Raw genomic sequence first — 24,395 nt, 5'->3', positions numbered from 1 at the left:
ATATGTAAATTGATCCTTGGAGATGCCGGACCGACGGACTGAGTGAAATTTGAATATAAACTTTCCAGCAGTACCGTATAAGCGTCATTTATTTTGGCCGCCCATAAAATATAATGATTTTTGACGTAGCTCTCGGCTATATTAATTTTGTGGGTTTACAGGGGTGGGTCTGATATATCGACAGGTATTTGTGTGTGTGTGTGGGGCCGCCTTAATTACGTCATTGACCTCTTCATTAGAATATAAGATACAATGTCTATCATCTATCTGTTGTTTGCATAGGAATTGCTACGATTTTAATAATGTATTTTAGGGATACACTTCAGAATAATTGTGATAGTATTCGTAATTTTACATTGCTTTCGATATTCACACTCTCTCTTCTTTCATTCATCGAACTGGAAACTGAGCGTGAAATAAAAAGACAGCCGGTAGCCGCGACGCGAGCAAAGTTCTTGACACCAGAATAGACAGAACGAATTAGAATTTTCACAATAAGTTATGCCAATATGCAAACACAAAACCCATTATATTAAAATATTCCAACGTCTAAATATGTGAAAAGGGAAAAAATCCGCAAAATGGACGCCACTCGTCTGAATAAGAGATCGGGAATATTTACATAAAAAACAAATAATACACGCCGAGACGGGATGCGCGCATAAAATTAAAATCGATGAGAAATTCTACCCTTCGAATTAAATATCATTGCCCTGTCTCCCACACACACACAACAGATACCCACACATACACGCGCATTAAGATCTAGATTAATGTTGAAGGGGCAACCGAGAACCACCATCATTTAAAACCATACTTGAATTCGCATTTAGAAACACTATTCCAAACTCAAAATCACTTTGAAATTCTAAATTCAAAAAGCGAGCTTACTACTAGAACTATTTATGATTCCAATTTCAAATGTTAAAAACAAGCGCGTTCTTCCGTACCACAAAGAACAGATATTTAAAAAAAACTGCGCTATTTCAATGGGGTGTAGGTTAAAATATCGGTCCGTGCTTATTTGCATACTAACTAAAATAATTTATTATTTTTTCTCGGAGGGTCGCGGTCTGTGGGGTGAGATTGTATACAATGAGAATAACTAGAAACTGAGTGTTATTGGCCCGATCGCGGCGCGTCAGAACATTTTAAATAACGTTCATCGGAATCGCCGTTTGAAGTTATGAATTTCAAATATAGATGATATACGGGCGGTGTAGTTCCAAACAAATATCAAATTAAACACACACGGAAATGCAATATTCGACGTCAAAACACGGGATGCTTAAAAGTTTGAATCAAAGCGGTTCGGAAATCAAAGTACTGTTGGCAAAAGGATGAGTGGAGATCGCGGTTCGCAACGCATCCTTACAACGTAGCGTATGATTGCGCGAAACAAAGGCTCGCCAACTTTCAGCACCAACTCGTTGCGTCGGGAAAAAGTTTGCCGACTGCGCCGTGTGTCACGTGCCGGCTACCAAACGTTTGATTTTCGAATGTTTGTTTCTAAATTCGAAACCCTAATGACGTGTACTTCTGATTTGAATTTCGAATCTAGGTTTATTGTTTTCGTTAGATTATTTAGCCAAATATGAAACATTTAATTAGCAGCGAAAATATAATTACTAGGTAAAACTAGAAAAGCTTCTGTCCTTTAATAGTTCGTAAGTGCTGTCCTTCGTAAGTTATTCCTTTCCTAGAATACTGATCTAAAACCAATTCTACTAACGTCATTTTAAAACTTTCAAGAAAGTTTATTTTTTAAGTATTCCTTCGATCAAGTATTGCCGACTAAGAAAATTCCAATAAGTTCAAAAACAGAACAATGGAATGTTTCTGTTGACGCTGCAAGTCTACGAATGAAATTATCATCTGTATCAAAGGGAATAATTTTAAATATCTATACACAGGCATGGCTAGTCCTGCCAGACGGCCACCCCGAAAGATTTATACATTTTATACACCCCGTTCCACGATACTGTTCAAATTCTACGATTCACTGATGCATTATATGTTTCCCCGTTTTTTTGGCGTCTACCCACGCTTTTGTTTTGGACGACTCGTTATTAATTGTATATTTCTGATACGCAATTTGTGTTTCTAATATCTTATTGGAATGGAGAATTTTTCTTGCGTGAAGAGAACAGACGTTTTGGTCCTGTTTCATTGAAATGGACATTACTTTTAAGGTAGGGGAAGCTTTTTGCGAAATCGAAGGTGTTTTAGAAAAATGAGTAAATCATCCACGTACGGGTTTTGAAAAACAATCATAATATTCTAGGTGAGTTTTCGGGGTTATACATTAGGGGTGTTGTATGATTCTTGATTAGACATCGTAGTTTTTTCTACGTTATGTAGTTGCGATAAAAGGTGTACAGTTTAGGTATTCATATGCAAATGCCATTCCTATTTGGAAGAAACCCAACGTTAGATCGACAGGAATCTTTACAAAACTAATGATGGGGAAGTTAAAATTATACAGTGCGTAGTTATAACTTTAATGGGTGGCTGTATTGTGTTGCTTGAGTCACTGTGATACTGAGAAACGTTATGTTTAACTAGTTACTTTGTTACAAAGAAACGGTTACATACTTACGTATATGAAAAAAGTTTCATTGTTAAAGCAGTTTTTTTCTCGAACCTGGTGAAATGGGATGTTGGATGTCGTAGAATCGAACTAAATCACAAATTATCAGAATACGCACATAGTACTAACAAAACAAAACCGACAAGGGGAGATGCACAGTGCAAAGATATCGGACAGGAAAAGGGGTTGATTTTGATTGAATATCTGTTATTAAGACCCTCCCTACCCACACAGGCGCAGATATATAAAATAATATACACATTAAGTTTATAAATATGCATGAGTTTCGTTAAAACTTGCGTGTGTGTGCCGAATTTATAATTGTCCGTGTGTGTGTTTATTGATTGTAATAAATTGTGCTCATTGTGTGAATGTTCAGGTTGATAACGTTTTTATATTTTGGATTTAGAAATATAGAACTGAGTTTAGATCTTCAGTATTGGAGAAATCTAGCCGAGTTATTAAAAGTCGGTAAGAGTTGGGTGTAATTTTAGTCTGCTAAAGATTTTCTCGAATATTGTGAAGCGATCCCTACATATATTAAGTACAATACAAAATACGAGTTTATTATGAGCGTTGATATCCGTCGTTGGATGATGACACTGAATAATTAATGGCGGTCGAATTGTGCGGTTTCCTCCGAAGTCTTATTGTTTTGCAGTTTTTTGTTCCACTTCCAGAATTAATTTACTTTTCAGCCAGCGATCGTACGCAGATATTTAATGATGTACGTTTTGTTTTGATTACGCAGAGTTTGTAAGGTTTGGAATAATTTCGAGATTTTAGCGCTGATCGGTAGCCGATGTTATCGTGACTATTTCTTGAAAATGGAAATTGAGCCATATTTTTTAGCATTATGTCTCGTTTTTTGTTTTTAACGTTCGAAAATTCTTTGAAATCCCAATTCCGCTTGTTTCCCTAACGACTGATGTTCAGATAATTAAACATATTTTAATATACCGAGTTGACAACAAGACGTGTTCAAGAACGCACAACAAAATTGGCAAGAGGGCCGTCGGAGGGCGCCTCTTGTCAGCCATCATTAAGGAGCTGTCAATGTCATCTGTCAGTTGGAGCTAAGACGTCGCAGCGATCGGACATCTAATGACGAGAATTATATTAATTCTTGGCGATACATCGACTGGGGGACCGTATTTATTTATAGTGCTATTCTATGTTAAGATTTGTTGTATTTTCTCTTTTACTTTTTCAGAACTTATGGAATGTGTGGAAGAATTTATCAATTTCGAATACATTGACAGCGATGTATTTCGGTGACAGAACCAACAAAAACGCTTACAAATAATTTTAATGAATGGGTAATAAAAATCAATTAAACACTGCGTATATCAATATTATAACAATTAAAATAAAAGCTTTTGATCTAGAACTGTTTATAATGAAGCGGACATTTTGGACGCGTTCCAGATTATTTCTAAATGAACGATCCTTTTTTTAAGTTCGATATGAATATTCGTTTGCATGCGTGTCGCCCTGCGGATAAAATATGGGATTATAGGACAAGTTATAAGAGCCAGCGGATTTTATTGACGAACTTCGACAACTTAAATTATTTGGGATGCTTAGTTAAAGGAATATCATTGAACTTCAAATGTGTGTACCTGGTAGTTTATTGACGCATTCGGTGATCCATAACATCGTTGTTATTAAAAACTGCCTCTAATTAACTACGTGTCTTTAAGGGTAATTGCGAGACTGAAGCAATACCCCTGTTTTCATTTGTTTTATAGAGTCCTTGGTACTCTCCTAATAATATTCACTAATAACTCGCTGCTCGCCCATCACTTACCACGAGACAAGAAAGTCCCGTTTTTAACTGGGTTGTTCACCTTTCTGTATCGAAAGGGTTAATTCTATGCGAGGGTTCCGCGTGTCCGTCTGAGGTGCGTGCTATATGTTTTTATTGTTTTTTTGAGGGTTGGATGCTACTGTCGTCTGTTCTTTGTTTTTATTTGCAATATTATGAATCATTTTGGGATATTTTGTTGAACGTTCCCGGTTTTTGTGGTGAGTGGGGTACTGAGTTTGTAGGATATGGTTTTAGGTGACGCTTGAAGGGGTATTTTTATAAGAACCGTTTGATATTAGATGGTATTTAGAGGTGGACCCAGGAAAATATTGATTGGGCAGTCAAGAAAGAGGACATGAATATGAAGGGAGTGGATGTTACTATGATATTGCAAATAACTAGGGAACAAGGCGGGATGAAGAAGGTATTTACTTAGGACAATAATTGCAACGCTTGTATTTTAATAAAATTAGACGCTAATTTCTTCGCGCTAAAAATACCATCGTAATTCCTTCAAACCTCATTGCTTATAGTGAAAAGGGGCATCAAAAGCAACACCCAAGGGCGCAGTTTTAATTTGTATGTATGCAACTATAATGTATAATTCTTGTATATAGTGAGATCGAAAAGGGTGGGTCCTCCTGGGACCAAATTTGAGATGGGGATCAAAAATCGCGATTGAACCCTATCGAAAACTTACGTGTCAGTGTGAAGTTTGTGTGTGTGAGTGAGCCTGACAGATTAGGGGGTGATTTTTGGACATCGCTGTGATGGTATTGGAGTTTCATCAGATTTTAAGTTTTTTATGCATGCTGGTATTGCAATGCACTAATGAAAATAAATTAATTAAGGCTTTGCAACGATATATGTATGTAAATAAATTGTAAGAGGAAAAGTGGTAAAAAGACAACGCTTAGAAATCTACATTTGAACTTAAAAAGATCAAGTACATCTTAAACTTAACCTCCAGCTTCCGTAGCGTGACGATCCACAAGCAATTATTTACTTAAGAAAATAATCTATGAACGGCTGCCATCATCCAAATTGGCACAGTAATTTCTGAGATTATCTCACAAAAACGATTTAAAGATTTCGTAATTTTTACACATGGCGTATCTAAAGGGTTTTTTAGGGTTGTCACATGTTCTATATGTACTCTATGTGTTCTATATGTAAGTATATGTTTTGTATATTATTAGCTATCGGTATTGGTAAATAATAAGGGTCGGTCAGGCCCAATCGATTGATCGCAAAGTCGCAATCAAAGGGTTGTAACGAAGGGTTAGTATAAAATATTGCTGGGGGCTCGAACGACACTGTATGTGCAGTCTGTTTGTCTGTCCGTATTTGTGTAGAGATTTAAACTTAGAGCGACATGTAATAAAACTTGTGTGGCAAGCTTGATAAAGTTTTTAATGATGGTAGATAAAATGCTGTCGGTAACAATGACTGATACTTATTTTTAGACAAGTAAATTCTTCAGTATTTCTAGAAGTTGCTGTGTAAGATCTATAAATAGAACTACACATAGGATGCACAAAATTATCTCTACCCATAACCATTGAGAGACTAATTTCCCATTATTAACGTAGTTAGGCGTATTTGTGCAAAAACTTTTATATAATGTTTTACCAAATGCACTTTTATTGTGGGACGACATGCGATACTTAGGATCCAGGCGAACTATGATAACATTTTGAGCTCCTCCCGAAGGCACACAGCTATGACACTGTGTAACTCCCCGGTAGAATGGAGTAGGGGATTCCGACACAGTGCTGTGTAGTTGGAACACGGTCCGCGATCGTCGCGTGACTACCCCCATACTATTTGACACGGCATCGTCCGTACTTTTCACACTCAAATTTTCGCGTTTAAAGACTTGCTTTTTGGTGTGCAATTAGTGATTGTTATCTTGTTTTGTATTGTTACTTTTGTTCGTAACTAGGCACCGAGGTTTTAAGTGGCAATTTTTAAATATATTACTGTAGTAATTGTGGTTTTGTATGTAGGCAACACCGATTTAGGTGTCCGTCTCGAGTGCACCTTCGATTTCTGGTGAAACAATTTACTAGAAAATATTTAATGTACTATAATTTTAATATACTGCGGCTGCTATTATTACCTCGGTACATGTAGTCATTAATAAGCAAAACACACGAACAAAAAGTATGAATCATTTTACTAAGCGAATCAATCAAAATGGCGAAATCTCGGCGCTTAGCAATCAATCCTTGGTGTAACTTATGCATACGAAATAAATATTAATAGCACACAACCCTTTCTTACACCCCTTCACTACCTACCCTCAGTTTTGCTAATAAATGTATATAATTAATCATATAAATATGGGTTGGTGTGTGTTGTAAAAATTTGAATAGAAAATTGGAATTAGTAATAGGAATTATACGAAACTGTGTAGTTAATTTCTGGGAAAGTTAAAGGTCGTACTACGTTTTTGTTTGAAGCAGGTCAAAATCGTCGAATTCATTTTTATCAAGAATGTATAGCAGTTAGTCTGAAAACCAACCAGCCAATGTCATTACGTAGAAAACCTCTTTTCATCAGCTTACAACTGGCAACTACATTCTTACAAAAATATTTGACAGTTGAATGACAGGCAGTTTAAGATTTTTTTCTGTTCGTTTTTTGAATGTTTTGGCGGCAAGCTTAACCCGTCCACCGCATACTTATTGGGCTCATAATTGTAACTCGAGAGTATTGATTATTCATTATTACGCGCTGTCATTAATAATTTTAATTAATTATGTGTGTGTGTGGGCGGAGGGTGGCCCAGGGTGTAGGGGGATGTGTTTATAGATTCTGTCCATTGTCGTAACATCGCGTGAGATGATTAATGCGCTCATCTTTTGGCGAGAAGACGCCTCATTGATTTTTGATGACTTCGTATATTTCTAGTTGGTGAAGGGTTAAAATTGTACGTATATGAACGTAATTGATGTAAGGAACCCTGTTTTCAGGAATAATTCCTAATGGGTTTGCATATCATTGCTTCACTGACATTTAATGAAAAGAAAAATAAAAACGAAATTAGTATTGAATACGTAAGGAGGTTGTAACTCATTCTCGAACGCTCCATTTTCCAAAATGGCGTTTTGCGTGCAGTCGTTAAAGTCCGAGCATCGGATCATATCTAAGTCATTTTCAGTTTCCGAACCATAAAGTGTCAATAAAAATAATCGTTAAAATCCCCATTTGAATATTTGCGCAGTTAAAAAAAATTAAATACGAAAGAAAAATTAATAACCCGTTCAAAGCTATTTATATTTGTTCCGTTTGTTCCACTTGAGATTATCGATTTTACGTTATTTTGTGACTTTATTACTCGCTCGTAGTTTTATTATGTAATTACTTTAAAAAGGGCAAACGTTTTTTACAATTTCTACCGGATCGTAAATTGCTTGTTATACACACCGACACTTTCTAGATGTTTGTTTAGACCTTTTATTAATGCCACTTTTATCCTGCCTGACATTTGATAGACTTAAACATTATTTTAACGTCAACTCCTCTATTTATTTATGACTTGTTAATTGTAGTGTTTGAATAAATTACTTATTTAACGCTTATTCTTTATTCAAATAAACTTTTTTTCGTATTCGAAATTCGAACACTTTCGTGACATTTCGTACAATAGAAATGCTATTCGAATTTCGAATCAAACGATAATGTATCAAGACTATCTGTGAGCCAATGAGGAGTGTCCACGAGCACGCGATTAGGTTTTACGTATCTGTAGCAACTTAACGCGATATGGTTCGCCGTACCTCGGCCGACGACGAAAGCTCTTTAGTAACGGCTACTCAAACGTTATCGCCCACAAGTGACAGTCGATAAGTTGCGTTTAAAAATGGTGCCTTTTTATAGTCACGCGACTTTTTAATCGTTTGACGTTTAAAGATTAACGCTATTAATGGCCGCTGCGTTCGAATATTGACAAATTTCTACTGGTAATCGAGTGGGTTTAATGGCGATTGTTCCGGTATCTGTTGAATTGTAACACTTTGATGTGTAACTGACAGTTGGAGCCATGTTGTTCTGTTTTCAAATATCAATAGGAAGCAATTAAAATATTTATTTTTAATGTTGGTAGTTCTTTTTATTTTGATCAGGAAACTTACTAATTGATTGTAGTATTGTAGGTTTGTTTCTGTATAGATTGTCCGTGTAGAATTTACCTGTAACAATAAAATGAAGATTATTAGTTAAGAAGTTTACAAAAGAGACAGAAAAACATACAAATATTGACCTAGCTATTTACGAAGTCTTTCAATCGATCTGAAACACGAAGGAAGGCAATAATAAAATCATCTACAGCTGTATTTGAGCATAATGCCGCCATATTTAAATGTAAAGAGTGGAGCCGGCCAAATCGGCAAACCATCTGGAAAAGGGGAGATGGGGGACCATCGCACAATTTGATACTAAATTATCGATATCTTCAAGTTGGGAAGTATTATAATGAAATACCAAAATATTTAAGTAATTCTTCTATTACTGTATCTTCATACAATATAATGAAATCTGAAATATGCATTTTGCCAGCGATAATTTGTGACTTCCGAACGTATTTCGCACTTTGATAAAAATATTAATAAATAATTTGTTTATTGCGATATAAAATCCGGTATTTCAAATCAATTGCATTATTATTAGCTTTATCAGCGTGACTCATGTTATTTGTTGGTTAGATAATATTTTTTGCCATAAGGTCATAATGTCACTTAGGTCACAACTCTCATTTTTATTTGCCCATTAAATTAGCAAGAATCTGATTCAAAATTGTAAATAGAAATCTATATCTACATTGAAAAGAAAACAATATCATAATGTATGGTAACACGTGTAAGACTATTGTTCTTAATAAAAAGGGGACAATAAGTTATCTTAGTTCAAAAAAGAAATAAAACTTACACGCAATTAACCCAAAAAAAAGAAAAAAAAGTAAAAAAGTTACTCGTGCTAACTATGACGTCACGTCAACTCGCGGTTTTACACAAATGTGACGTCACAATTCTCAACTCGCGGTATTAAATATGTTTTTGTGTAGTAGCGGATAACAAAAGATGCGCTCTCGCATCGGGGAAGCAATTACTGCGAGTCTCCGGTGTCTGAAGGGTGAACACGACACATACAGCACGAGGTTAAGGGGGTTCCACATTGATGGAAACTCGGTAAAGTTATTTCGGTAACATAGATTTTTTGGAGAAGATCCTGCCAAGAAATTGTCTATTGGATACATCAGACATCACAGGCTACTTTTTATCCCGATGCGGGAAATAGTTAACATTATTTTTTCGAAAAAAAAAACTATTATTTTTGGATATTATTACAAAATGTTGTGACAACAAAAACACAAACAAATAAAATAAGTTATTTTAATCTGTCTAGCCAGGTGACTCAACGAATTGGCTACATAAGTATAAAATTAGACGACTATTTCCGTAATATAGTAGAAAGTTTGGACGGAAATAAATCCGCTATTTCAGCTGAAGTTTTATAAAACAAAAACTTATTTAGTTGTTAACCTTATAAGTGTGAAAAGTTTTATTCAAATTTGACTTAGAAAAAAAAATATTGGTAAAGAAGACCCGACAATCTAAATACTTTCTTGAGTTAGCTACCCATTTTAATGATTTTTGTTGTCTTGCTAAACTGAATGATAAAGTGACAGATAAATACATTGTGAACCTACCCTTACAAGGGTTGCGCGTAAGAAATTTATAAGTAGGTCTCGGCATAAGGGAATTAATTGTATTATTGTAGCTCCGATGAGGGATCGCAAGAATTATCAATTAGAGAAAGAAAACGCCGAATTCGAAGGGGTGGGTGGGGGCAGGGATGTGCTTACCAGGAAAACCGATTCCTACTATATGTTGGATGCAAATGAGATGGAAGACGTTTCCAAGTTTAACGGTTAAATACGATGGTTAAGTATGAAGTACTGTGGATTAGATTGGATAAAACACTCGTATTTGTTATTATAGGGTGGATTACTGAGAAGATACTGTTTTAAATCTAGTAATAGCAGTCTAGTAATTATTTTCTTTATAATTTTTTATTAGAGAAAAAAAAAAAAACAAAAAAAATAAGTTTGATTTTAAAAAGACTCATTAAACCGCAAGACATAAAAATCTTGAATATGCCCAAAATATTCAAAAAACAAAAGCCCATTCGTTTAGATATCGTAAATCAGTCGTCCCTAGCGATTGGGGGAAGGGGGAGAAGGGGAGGGAGCGTCGATTTTACGCAACATTCGTCTTAACAGTAGTACTTACAAGTATTCTTGTTTTCCTCTTTAATTGTGTATCGGTTTGCCCCAACCTCCTCTTTTGTAGCATACGTCTTTATATGTGTGTTTCTATATGTATGCATCTTTGAATGTGGTTAGAATTAAGATGATTAACTTTTGCAGTTACTTTTAAATATTATATTGTTGTAGACAACGTCTATTTTTGCAGTGTTTAACTCAGAATAAAATATGTTAGATTTATTAAACATTTCAAATGCTAAATGTTTGTCTAAAAAATCTTTAATTACAAACACAAACGAAACGAGAAAAATAATGTAAACCACAGCTTACAGCTCGATTTAAATCCTTTTCAGAAAAAAACTTGCTAAAACAGACAATTTTGAATCTAAAGATGATGTCGATAAAGGTGGAAATGAATTTGAAGGAAGTCTAAAATAATTAGTAGGAGTTTTTTTGTTAACCAAAGCCTCAGGTGGCGAAATTCCTAAATAAATAATCGAAGGTTATTAAGACCCCTCTCAATTATCGAGGGCCCTCCAATACTTATTGTCATTGGAGACAAATACTCTCTTTTGTAATATAAATAAACAGAGGATGGTGCTGAACAATTTGTCGATGGTTTTGGTCAAAATGTTGAAGTTTTTGACAATAAGATTGATCTTAATGAAGAGTTTAAAGAAAAACTTTAGAAAATACAGTGTTTTTGAGTCTTCATATTTGATGATAATGAGTAGGTATTGATATAGGTTTTACTTATGCCGAAGTGTGAGATACAAATGTACAATAGTAGACAAATATTATAATTTTTTGAGGTAACGGCGCTTCAGATAAAAATTAGCAATAAACTGCGAAATTTTATACAAACTTACTCAAACATTTGTATAAACTTGCCAATATCTTAGACACACAACATGTTTGTGATAACAAAAGCATTGTATTTTCCAAAAATTTGAGCCAACATCAATTATTTGCTGTATTTGACGAATTTGTTGAAACATTTGCCATTCAACATATTCGTCAAACATTTGATAGCTTCGCAAGACTATTGTAAACAGTAGTCACACGAGTCATTGTTCCGAGACGATCATAAAAATAAAAATCGGCGTATTATAGAAGAAAATTGCTTCCCGCGGAATCGAACCTCATTATCCACGGCAGACGGTTACTGCATGGTAGATTTGCTCAACCATGCCGCGGTACTGAAAATTATTGCAAATTGAGTAACTCGAATCGTTGACATTTTTATATTAGCTCGTGATGGATTGGCGAGCCGACAAGCGATGGTCATGGGACCTGCCGATTATGACAACAACTCTCAGAAAAACCTCTTTTATTTCAAAACAGAAGCTACAATTCTGAGTGCCAATTGAAATCATAACGGGCATTATTTGACAGCTCCAACATCGTATCATTTACCTCCTCAACTTGATAGATTACAAAATTATTCGCAAGCCCATCACCAAAACAAATGACTACCCTACAATTTTCTACATCATCCGAAACTGGCACTATTCTCAAATGAGTAAACACCAAAATCGCTCGTACATCATCCGGCGGCTAATGTCACAGTTATTTGTATTCAAATACATTCATCAATAAAACTAAACAGTGATCCATTGCTGGCCCTCGTTTGGGGCTAATTCCGACTGTCATAAATCGTGGCATTAATTTAACGACGATGCATTAGACCTCCATCCTAAGAGAACTATTTCGATAGATTGGTAACAATCCTCTTCGGAGTGACGTAACTTGGAAGACCGTGTCAACTGACAATCAACTTCACCATATCGATATAGAGTCGATAGTACCTTGACACTGCCATCCTTCGCGGAGCTTGTCTAGATCGGATGTTTTCAAGGACGGTTGGATCCCCAATCGAATGTCAATCTTATTGATTGGCGCTTTAAGTTTGTAATTGATTGACGGTGGCAAGACATTAAGTAAATCGCTTAATGTGTTCTAAACGGATGGTGGAAACGTTTTGTTTCACGTAAGTATTGTTGTGTTTGTTGTTGCTTGTTTGTATATTATTAAGCCGTCTATTGAGGCTGTGGAAAACGAAGGCTGCTTCAGTGTGTATTCACAATACTAATGCATTCTTCTTCATAAAATTCATTTGTGTTTATGTTTATCTCTGATTAGATGATTTCTTATAAGAATAGGTGAGCTAAGCTTAAAGAAGTCACAAACTAGCTTCAAAAAACTAAAACTTTACATTTAATTACAGTTTTCTTAGAAACACTATTTATTTTCAGACTCTATTCAGAACTAACATTGATTTCGTTCATAGATACAATACAAACTTCAGAGTACTAAATGATCATCTATGTATGATAAGATTACATGAAAACAATGATAACAATGATAAAGCTAAACATATTAAACCGACCTCAGCACCAGAATATCCCGAATACAATCAGCAAGTTTTTTCACAATCACTCGGAACGGATACACACTTTATCTGTCCACCGTTGGCTTACAATTGTTACTAAACGTTTTTAACAAAAATATTATATAAAAACCGTTTTATCATCGTATCGGGTACATTGTTTTTGTCAAAATGCGTATATCGATCACTGGGAGCGGTTCTCAAAGTTTGGCTGAGACCTGTCTGAAGTTTTTGATTTTATAGTGGAAGACGATTATGATAATCGTTCGGAAAGGTCATCGAGTAGTAAAGAACACGTCTTATTTAGAATGATACAAGTAAACCCAACGCTCTTTCTAATGTAGACAACTGAAAACTCAAAAATCCGCCCAGAACATGAATTAAAAATGTTGATATAAGAATTTTGAATTTTGGAACAGTCTACGAATAGGGTTTGAAAACTTTGACAGCCGCACACCATCGCAAGAGTTCAGATAATCGTGAGTTCGCTCAACTAAAACTACACTGAATTATTGACCTGTCGATAAGCAGGCCGTTGACTTACCGTCTAAATCGCGGCCTTTATCGATTGTTTACCGATCGATTCTGCTTACACGTGCTACTTGTTGCGTCATTACTTCTTATCCGGAGGAAGCCGTTCCTCTCGCTTCACACTTATCGCAAGCTTTTTTTGTTATGCACTATACTTAGTCAGTAATCAGAGCTGTGATATCTTTCTTTGCATTTGGTAAAAGCCGCTTTCCTTTCAATATTTTCGTCAGATTTTTGGGAGGGAATTTATTCTGCATGAAACTGTAGTCATTAGTTTTAATTACTGTTCAAATAGAACCGATTCCGACCCCAAATCGGCCGATGAATTGCAACCAAAGCAAATAGATAACTTCTTTGACGAAGTTACCAAAGGGAATATCGGCAGCCATTAAAATAACAAAGGGCTGTATCACGAATATTAAAACGCAGTGTTTCCGTGTCAAAAAATTAATATTAACGATATCTCCAACAATGAAGTGTTGGAAAAAAGAGGAAAAATAATAATTTATGCGAAATATTCCTTTTGACGCCTTTGTTTCGATGGCTTGCAGAAAACGTTCAATTAACGTAAGATCGGATGCCATGTTAATTATTTCAGTGCTCTGTTGAGTGGAAAATAATGTATTTTATTTTGTAGATACTGTAAAAACGACATTTCGAAGTTTCTCGATGAATTCGACTTAACCGAAAAGAGTTCGCCATGTTTATTATTCTAAAGTGTGCTTTCCAAATAAAATAATAGCTAGCAAAATTTGCTTAACAGTAACGAAATATTCCTACACTTTGCAAATATTCTAAGCTCTTAACCTGACATTTTCCGAATCACGATATCGTGACCATAGATTTCGAAGGGTTTACACAAACAGTCTGAAACAGTAATAGAATCCTCCTAGAAAATAAACAGCTCTGATTTTTTTAGTCACGCGATCTTTCATTCGCTATTGACCATTAATACAACAATAAAAAAATCCTATCAATAGATCTCGTTCGATTTAATATGACCAGCTGGACATCTGCGTAGATTCAAATCTGGCGAATGAATGGCCGATCAAAATGTACCAATCAGTTCCATAACGTAGCCTGTCTTATATAATTATCACCCTTATTAGAATCAACTAGAGGTCAGAATAGCGTGACATGTCATTGTGGAGTTTCTTTACATTTGTGGTAGATTGTACGAAATTCGATTGAATGGTGTTTTATTAAGAACCGGTTACGACCGGTTCTGACCCCCGCCACGTGGTCATGGCGTTTTGTCATTCAAAGTATTATTAAAATTATCGACTGTTTTGTGCCCCATTGTATTTTTTTTTAATTCCTGATTTATAGCCAAAATGTTATGTTATTATTCTTCAGCTAGATTATTATTGTATGGTGATATTTTATCGCTACTCGCGGAACACAAAAAATAGGCATGGCTGTAATCATTTGTTAATTTCCAGTGGCCACAATTCGACACATCAACTGATACAAAATTAAATTTCAATTTGTAGCAAAGCCGAATGTATCAAAGGAAGCCAATATCAGTGTGAATCTGCCTCCCCCTCTCTGAGGGTGAGGCGGGGGGAGGCGCACCCCATGAATCCTTAATGAGTAAATTAACAACACCTATTGTTTAGCACCACTGTTTTTTTACAAGGAATATTAATAACCATTTTCTATTGTCTGTAAGAGGGGGAAAGAGAAAAATGTTCCAAACAACAGGGGACGACAAGAAACTTCTGAATTGATTGATTTTCAGAATTAATTTTAATAAAAACAATAGTCGAATGTTCTCGACGGGCTGTAATTGCATTTGACGAAGTTGCAGGTAGGGCGAGTCTGATCGAAAACTTTTTATATAACGCTGATGAATTCAAAAGGAACAGGGAAGCTTTTTTGTTTAGGAATAATCTTTGCAAAGTTACGCAACTTTCAGAAGCTAGAACAATTGATCCTATCAACTAAGTAAACTTCTAAGCATTGTATGAATCACTCAAGCTACCCATTCATCCGAAACCGAACTTTCCCAACGATAACGTAACTAGAATCGATAATACGAACAATAAACAGACAGAAACTAATTAAACACATAATGACAGGCACACACCGACGAATTTCGTCAATTACTCAGAATTCGGCGGTATCTACACACGAAACAATAAGTCCTTAATGGATGCATGTACTAACAGATACCGCATTATTCTATAATATGTCACAAATCATCTTCTATACGACACAAAGTTTATAATGAATTGACATATTCCGCACACGTGTTCACTTCCAACTAACACGGCCCTACATATGGAGCCACCACAACTACAAACGATATTAGACTCTACACACCGCCATCTTCGGTCCAGTTTCGTGCTTAACTAGATTCCGGTAGCCGCGGAACAAATTGGTTCTTATTGAAACCCAATAAGGTTTTAGTTAAGGTAATATGGCGGTAGTTCCGATAAGTGTTATACTCCTTGATCGTTAGCTGCGACGATAATTGCCTATGTATTAGTATTGGAGCCATTTTCATTTATAATTACTGGTTTTTATTAAAAGCGATTGAGTTTAGAAGATTGGCTTTTTATCCGTTTACTTACTGATTATGTTTGGTTTTTCTTTGTTTCGTTCGTTATCGTGTGTGGCGCGGTCATCAATATCGTCTGATTCGTTAGCGCTCGTCCATTGAAGTGTAGATGTATTAGTGTCTAACATGCCATCAAACTATAATAATTTAACTCCACCAGACCAGAAATGACTGCCATATCCGTAGCTTAATCAAATAATTAAGATTAATTATCACCAGACGCCTATAAGCCATAATTTATTAACGAGAGCAAAAAAATTAATCCCCCATAAAAGAGGCCTTATAAAAACTTGGATGATCAAACGTTCAATATTGAACAAAAACATAGCTAGTAAATCATGAATAAACAAAACGTATTAAAGTTTAATCAAACTGGAATGAACCTAATCATGTACAGAGGCGTGATATTGTAATTGCAAATTAATATTGATGATCAGGAGATCGAACTAATTACTATATAGATACATAAAACATTAGGTGATCAAACGAATAATGAAGTGATGTGTAATGCTGAGGAATATTTGGAATATCTTGACAAATCTTACGGTGAATAACGTAATTATTATGAAATATCAGAGTTTGATGGCAGACAAATAGTGTATTATAACTTTATTTAACGAGAACATAGGAGTCGTTGAATTAGGAGCGATTGTAGTTGTTATACACTTTTTATTCCAATATCGTGTAAGGTGAACGTTCTGAATTCTAACAAAATTATCTCGAAAACGGATTCAGTGAGACATTTATGAATAAGCCGTTAAAAATATTGACAACTCTTACTCATCCTGTCGTGTCCCGATGCGCAATCGAAAATTTTCTCTCACACAAAAAGAAATCGAAATACATCAAAGGTGTAAATATTGCTGCAAGTCATAATCCTTATTACAAGGACACAAGGTTTAAAATTGCGGACGAGGAAATCCTGTAACCAAATACCTACGGTCGCCCGCCACTACATGACGTTGGAAGATGTCCCCAAAATATAGTAGTAACAGATGCATCTTATTAAACGTGAACACTTCGGAAAGACAAAGACAGCTTTTAAATATAAAAAGTCGACAGAGAGCTGCAAACGGATTCTATGGCCTTGTTGTAAAATCGAGGGCTGAATCACAACATGAAAGGCTACAAAGGTAACGAATACTAGCGTCTGACTTTGGTCACGGAATCAGAAGAAATGAGAATAAAATTCAGCAGCAGATTTTTTAATGGCATATTGGCAATAAATGCACAGACGTTAGACTAGACTCATTAAATGCTCTAATTCCAATTCATTGTTAAGAATTTAGGAGGGTGCGTCAGTGTTTCACGGATTTTCAGAATGACTCAATTAGCAAACTACTGAGTAATACTCGTTCACATCTATGTACACACTGACATCACACACAACCTCTTCGAGTCCTGCCAAAATGTAATCATTTCACACACTATCTTTGAATTTACGATCCGTTCTTAAAACATCAAATCGTATGATAAAAGAGTACGGGCGTTTACTTAATAATGTCAGTGACGTCTGCTGTAAACCCAGGAATTACCGCGCTGAAGAAACAAAAGTTTCAAAATAAGCAAGTCTTTGATGATAAATAATTTATCGCTCCACTAAAACCTGCATAAGAAAGAAATGTTGATAAACATCGAACATTAAATATGTAACTGTTGACGATCGTAAAAGATGGAAACCAGACGTAATACATACATAAATATCACTTCGTAGGAAGTATAACTTTTATTAGTTTGGCGCAGTCGAGGCGCACTTACATCGGCTGTAATTTAAAAAAACTATCGAAACGCTCGATTTGCTTGGGAAGCAATCGCGGGGACAGATGTTGACGCAGATTGTGGTGCTCGCCGGGAGCAGGCAGCACCGCGCGGCAGGACACACGAGCCGCGGCCGATAGTATCGGCGGTGCGCGCTAATAGATTCAACAGGTGTACCGCAGGGTGGTCCGATCGGGCCGCTACACTTTTTATTTACGTTTTCACGAATTTATTGCACATAGTCGACGTCTCGAGGCGCACGTTTGATTCATATGCTTACGTTGTCGCTTTTTAATACTGATTTACAATAAAAACAGAAATGTTTCACCGGCGATTGATGTGAGTTATGATTAATGTACGCTCTTTGATGTTCGCTGCTATGAATCTATCAAGTTGGCTTCTGAATATCGACGCGGGACCGTGTATAAATAAACCGGGACGAATTCGACGAGCCGTCTTCGTTTTAGTTAATTACGAGGTTATTAAAGTAACATTGCTGACTGACTAACAAAGTTTCCACTCGGCTGAGATGTACCGAACACTTTCCGGTCATTATTGGGCCTCGAGTCACGCCAAGCGTTGTCACGGTACACACAAATTACATATTTGTGGTGGTTTTTTGTCGGATAAAATTAGACTAATCAGCATCGAGTACAAAGAAGCAGATCGCTTTCATCATCGACACGATGATGTTTACATCGGATCTTCCGAGAAGCGAGCGCATTCAATACTGAGAAATAAATATGTGAGTTTGACATTTGCTTTCAAGTTGCGCTCGCGTGTTCGGAGCGTAATTACGGGCGTCGCCGGGCGAGCGAGCGAGAGAAGCCGCGCACACTACTTACCATTTATTTTTGTCCTTTTTTCTAATGTAACTCTAGGCTTTTTTTGTTATTAAATTAACGTGCGTGCCGATTTCTGACAAGATGATAGGTTGCGTTTGATGAGCCGTCTGATTGCTTCTCTTGTCGACGTCCCTCGATGCTTTCTCTTTGATTTGCTTGGAAATCAGAACGTTAAGGTCACGAGTGTGAGTGCGCGTATCTATAATCAAACATGGATTTGCGTTGGCGAAAACGTTATTATTTATTTAGTTAGAGTCAATTCACTTGTGGTCTCCATGTTGTATGTCAAGCAAATGCTTGTTTATGTTGATGATCTTTTCAAACTGTATCGCGTGTGTAATTTCTATTTCAAAATATGTTATTTCAACAAGCTTGATACTAGTCATGTTTATTGGGTGTCGTATATTTATCGATGGAATTATATCCATCGATATATTGTCATTCTTCTCGGTGTGAGACGGTCGCGTTTTGGCATCGTCTTAGGGACATAAATTATCAGTGAATAGACCACTGCTAATTTAATGTCGATAGATCGCTCCAGTTGTTAACGAAATTTATGATTAGCTTCGTATTGTGCGATGGATAACAATAAATTACTGAACCAGACGTGAGCAACAACACTGTTGGTACACTGAGAAGCTTGCAGTGGAGATGGCATTATTTTGGGAAGTATAAAATAATTTTGGAAGTACTCAAATTTTGATATAGATCAAAAAATCGCGAACACATAATAGTTTAGACAGATATGAAGAGCATGCCATTTGTCGAAACCTTAATGAGTCTTACGAATGTAGGAAACGAGCGAATGAAAAACCGCTCGCTGACTGACAAATACAATTTGAAAACAAAAAACATTGGAATGTTGGAATGTGTGAAGTAACATCAAATTGTGGTCGAGTTTCCGGCGCGTGAGTGGCCGATCATCGATAAATGTCAATAAAGACTAAATTAGAGAATACCTACTGCGGCCATCATTAGTCAAGCCAAGCGGCAGATAATTCAGTGTCGAACTACACGGTTTACGACCAACACATAATAAGCGTACGGACGCCCCCGAAAATAACAAAATTAAAATAAATCGAACTACAGACAAACGTCATAAACTAATTTCGAGTGTTTTCGTTTTGGTGTGTACAAAAATAGCATCGTCACTCTTTCATGTCTCGCCGTGAAGTGACATTAAACTATAATTTACAGTTGGATTTTAGTACAGCGCCATCTATGCGCGCTGAGATGAAAGTAACGTTTTTACTGCCTAAAAAGAAAGGTGTTTATGATTTATGTAGCACTATTATTGCTTTCAGAAATTAAATAGTAGCCTCGTATAAATGCGCTTGTATTGTAATGTTTACCTAGTTTTGATGTCAGGTGTCTGGCTGTGTACATTTAATGACAGGTGCCTGTACGCGAGATTTAAAAAGATTCGTTCCTAAAATAAGGTTTTATTACAAAGGGCGCTATCTGTCGGCGTAATTATGTTACTAACTGCTTGTTTATGATACAATAAGTTTATTATATGTTTAATGAATAACAAGCTTTGTTTGTTCGTTTGATTGTGAAAGAAAAACAAGAGATCTCTTTATCTTTTGTCGCAATGGTAGAGTCAATATTGTAAATCTTTTGATACGTATGTACAAGGGGTATGAGTAACGCATCCATTGCAGTGGACAAGATTTATATTTCTCTAGAACCAACAGGAGAAGCTATTCTTGTTACATTATCTATTTATAATGCGTCAACAGATACCTAGGTACCTAGTATAATAATAGTTTTATACCTACACCACCTAACACCTGCGGTTTCATCCATATTCCGAGGAAATAAATTCTTACACATGGAAATAATATACCCTATGACACTCCCAAATAAAGTAGCTGGCTATTGGGAAAAGAATTATGAAAATTGTTTCAGTAAATCCGGAGATAACTCTTAATAATGCAACAAAGTGTAAATTTTCGTCAAACATTTTTCAAATTACATGAGAAATCTTATTAGATTGACCATTACATAGACAGAAACATGATTTAAAGTGATAAATAGGCAATTTACAAAAAAAATGAAACATCATCGTGTATCATTTATCACAATATGGCGGCGACATACGTTAAATCGTATTTCGTTAATTCTAATCAATTGATAGGAATGGTCAGCGTTTCAACTGATGACTTTGATAAAGTTAGTAGACCAAAAGTATTGGTATAAATAGGAAAGACATTATTTACTTAAGAGTTACTTAAAGTTAGTAAAATACAAATAATCCTGTCACGACTGATTCTAAACGTTTCACCAACTTCCGATATCACGTTGACATTTTTCCGCAAACAAACAAAAAAGTTTATAATAAAGCATCTTCGGAAAAATACCCCAAACAACTACAAAGGGGTTTATAAGTCAAGAAATCGCGACAATAGACCCTAGCCATGGAATCTTTGATATTCTTTGATTGTTCGACAAATTTCCAAGTAAAGGGTACAATTTTTCAGTCTGCAGAGCCACAGTTAAAAACTTATTAACCTTATCGAAGGGTCAAAGTTTTTCCTTCGGAGATTTTTTGCGAAGATTTTAATTAAGTTGGCGAAAGGGTGAAGCTGTGTTATTCCTTTTTGATGACATTCCGATAATAGGTCTTCTTTTTCGTTTGATAACTTCCTTTTGAATCAGATTGCACGAGTTTTTGATTTAAGAAAGTTTTGAATTGTTATTGATTGGTCTGCGGCGGTATTTTAAGGAAAATATCACGGAGTTATTACGACTCAAAATGATTTTTGAAGAAAGTTTTCTAACAGTGATTTAAAATAAATCTTCCCACAACCTTACACAAAACTACAATAGCAGGAATTAAAGCTATAACAAGAGATATAAATAGCGAAGACAACGAGCCCGCTGAGCACATCGATATTTCGCAACGCCATACGAATTTGCATAAAAAGCAACGTACTATCAAAAGTTGTTCGTTCGGTACCTTTATCGGATTGTTTATGGCTAGTTCGTTGGAAACTATTGCTGGGGATTGTTTGCATTGCGCCGTCATAGCGGCTTGTGTCTCCCCCGCGTGGAAGCCGCGCACCGGTGTACGGCAATCCGTCTTTAAGATAGTGCTTGTAAAGGCATTCCTGCGCACAAAGGCGTTCGTTACGGCAAATAACAGCTTTTATATCGCGAACTCATTGAGTTTCGACACTGTGCAAGTATTCTGGAGGGCTGTTTTCAATAGCACTGGTGTTTTCGTGTTCTGCGTGTCTTTTTGTCGCTTTTACTGCACTTGAATTATTTTCAATTTATTGTACAACTTTGCCGTTTTTTATTTCTGTTTGCTGCTGCTATTTGAAATGTGCATTGAAAAATTGGTTTTCCGTTACCAAAAAAGATCAACCCTTTGGATCTAAACCAAAAAGCATCGCCCATTTTTCACCAATAAACTCAAACATACTTGTAATTATATAGAGCTATTGAATACCCAACAAAGAGCCGAAAATTCGTTTCAAATCCGCGTTTTCGCTTGCTTTAAATTCGGTGATTCAATGGACTAATGATTCTGAAGCATGAATGGGTGCATTCTGAAAAGCGGCTGCAACTAGGCTTCTTTGAAATTCGGCCGCATTGGCGATGAGCACCACTTCAAATGGATGGGGGTCTGTTTTTGACTCATGAATTGTTTGTGTAGTTTCTTTCATGTAAATGTTTGTGTTGATACTGTGTATAGAGTCTTCAGTATGGTCTGCTTGTGTTATTTTGCAGAGAGTATCATACACTGCCTAAACATCTACCTCTACATACATACATCCAAAATGATTTTCCTGAACATTCACAGACCTCGTTCATTTCATAATTATAATTTAGCTGCTTACATCATCAGGGAACGATATATCAATAACATTATACATTGATGATCATGTAAGATTATGATACTTTCCACGCAGGCAGCGTACTGACAGCTCTCTATCTGTCATCAGCAGTCATTGTAATCAGTTTCTCAGCATGCAAAGATGCGTGACTGTAGCATCACATATCCGTCATCATATTTGTGCGATTACACATTTTTTTATTATTCAAGTCAATGGTGATTTTATTAGTTCCCATAGACATTGTTACTTCGTATGCAAAACCGAGTTCCAATCATCTTGTTAATAGATATCGTTTCTTTGTCTTCATTTTTCATTTTTATGTTATTTTTTTAAAGAAATATCCCCTATTTGTACTTCTACAAAGCATTAATACTCAATATGATTCGTACGATCGTCCCCTACAATCCATATGACTTATGTGATCGAGGTCAGCCGGTCAACTAGTTAGAAATTGTGAGTAAAGGATGCATCGCAGGCGCAGCTCATCTTGTATCGAATGTAACGTACGATCAATAAATCAATTACGTGCGCGGGGGCAATGCTGAATTGGATTTGACAGTCGGTTAGATCTAGGGATGTGTTTGGCGAACTGTGGGTGGGATTTTATCGATAAAATCTTTAGATGCCAGTATTAATTCTACGATAACATCTATAAAGTTTGCTTCTACGGTAATGATGAAAGCTGCAAACGAAGGCTGGATAGAATTAAAGTCTGAGGTTACTAAGAACAATAATAGAGAGGAAGTTAATTTATTAACTGTTGTAGCAGGAAATTCTTAACTAGCTATTAGGATCATCTTGTCCATTCATGGTGGAAGAGGAAACTAAATACTCGACGAAGGCCTTATCAACGTAACAAGAGACATAAACAAAGCTGGACTCAAAATAGGAATAAAATATATACTTATCGATATCAATAACTTAAAAACATCGATAAGTGATCAGCTTGCACATCCCTAGGCAGAGGAAACAGGATACGTTCAATGGGATGATTGATCGGCACCGAACGAACGTAATCCTTGCACTAAATAAATATCACCGTTTATGAAGCTCGCTGAGACACGCGACACGAACGTTATTTATAGTATGATGGCTAATTGGAGCACGGTCTATAAGGAATTTGACAAATGCATCATGGAAGGATGCTGGTACTTTTGGTGGTTTTCCAGATCTTGGAATCAAACCACCTAGTATAACTCTCAAGTCTATACGAGATTCTCAGAAGCAGACTGTTGAGGCGTATTGACAAGTTCTTGTAAGTTTTTGTACTCAAAAATATTGTAAAAAATTTTGAGCTTGATTTTATTTTCGTTCAATAACACGAATAATACTCATTAGCCTATTTATTTCTGAGATTCTGAAGCGATACGAATTTCTTTGAGAATACGCCGGAAATACTAGATTCAGATTGTAATCTAACATTGAACATAATGCCACGAAAAACTATAGTTATCTATTCTCTAATACTACATTATCTTTTCTGGCTTAATTGGCATTGGCAAGCGATCAGAGCGCGCTGCTAATTTCAATTAGTGTTGTGCCAACACCGATGTCGAAATGTCGACAAGACATGATAACTTTTTCCGCACCTCTTAAGAGTGAAGACTTGTTTAACGTGATGCTACTTCTAAATTGAGTTTCCATGTACACGCGTGATATGTGCGCGATTTTTAGTGAAATCGATCTTTTTTTAACGTTTTACTGGCCCAGTTACGATTCTTATAGTTCGGCCATTCAGAGAATGCGTTCCTGACACGTCGCGATTGAACTGACGACGTAACTTTGCAATGGCG

The 24,395-nt window shown here is 36.0% G+C and overlaps 1 protein-coding gene across 8 annotated transcripts in view; it reads right to left on the bottom strand.

Moving 5' to 3' along the window:
- Nucleotides 1-24,395, bottom strand: part of LOC124639323 (homeobox protein cut) — a 136,564-nt gene that overhangs the window by 43,519 nt on the left and 68,650 nt on the right. The window lies entirely within an intron of this gene.

This window comes from Helicoverpa zea, chromosome 19 (genome assembly GCF_022581195.2).
Source record: "Helicoverpa zea isolate HzStark_Cry1AcR chromosome 19, ilHelZeax1.1, whole genome shotgun sequence".
Taxonomy (NCBI): domain Eukaryota; kingdom Metazoa; phylum Arthropoda; class Insecta; order Lepidoptera; family Noctuidae; genus Helicoverpa; species Helicoverpa zea.
Note: the sequence above shows the minus strand (reverse complement) of the source record. Positions and strands in the feature narration are given on the sequence as shown.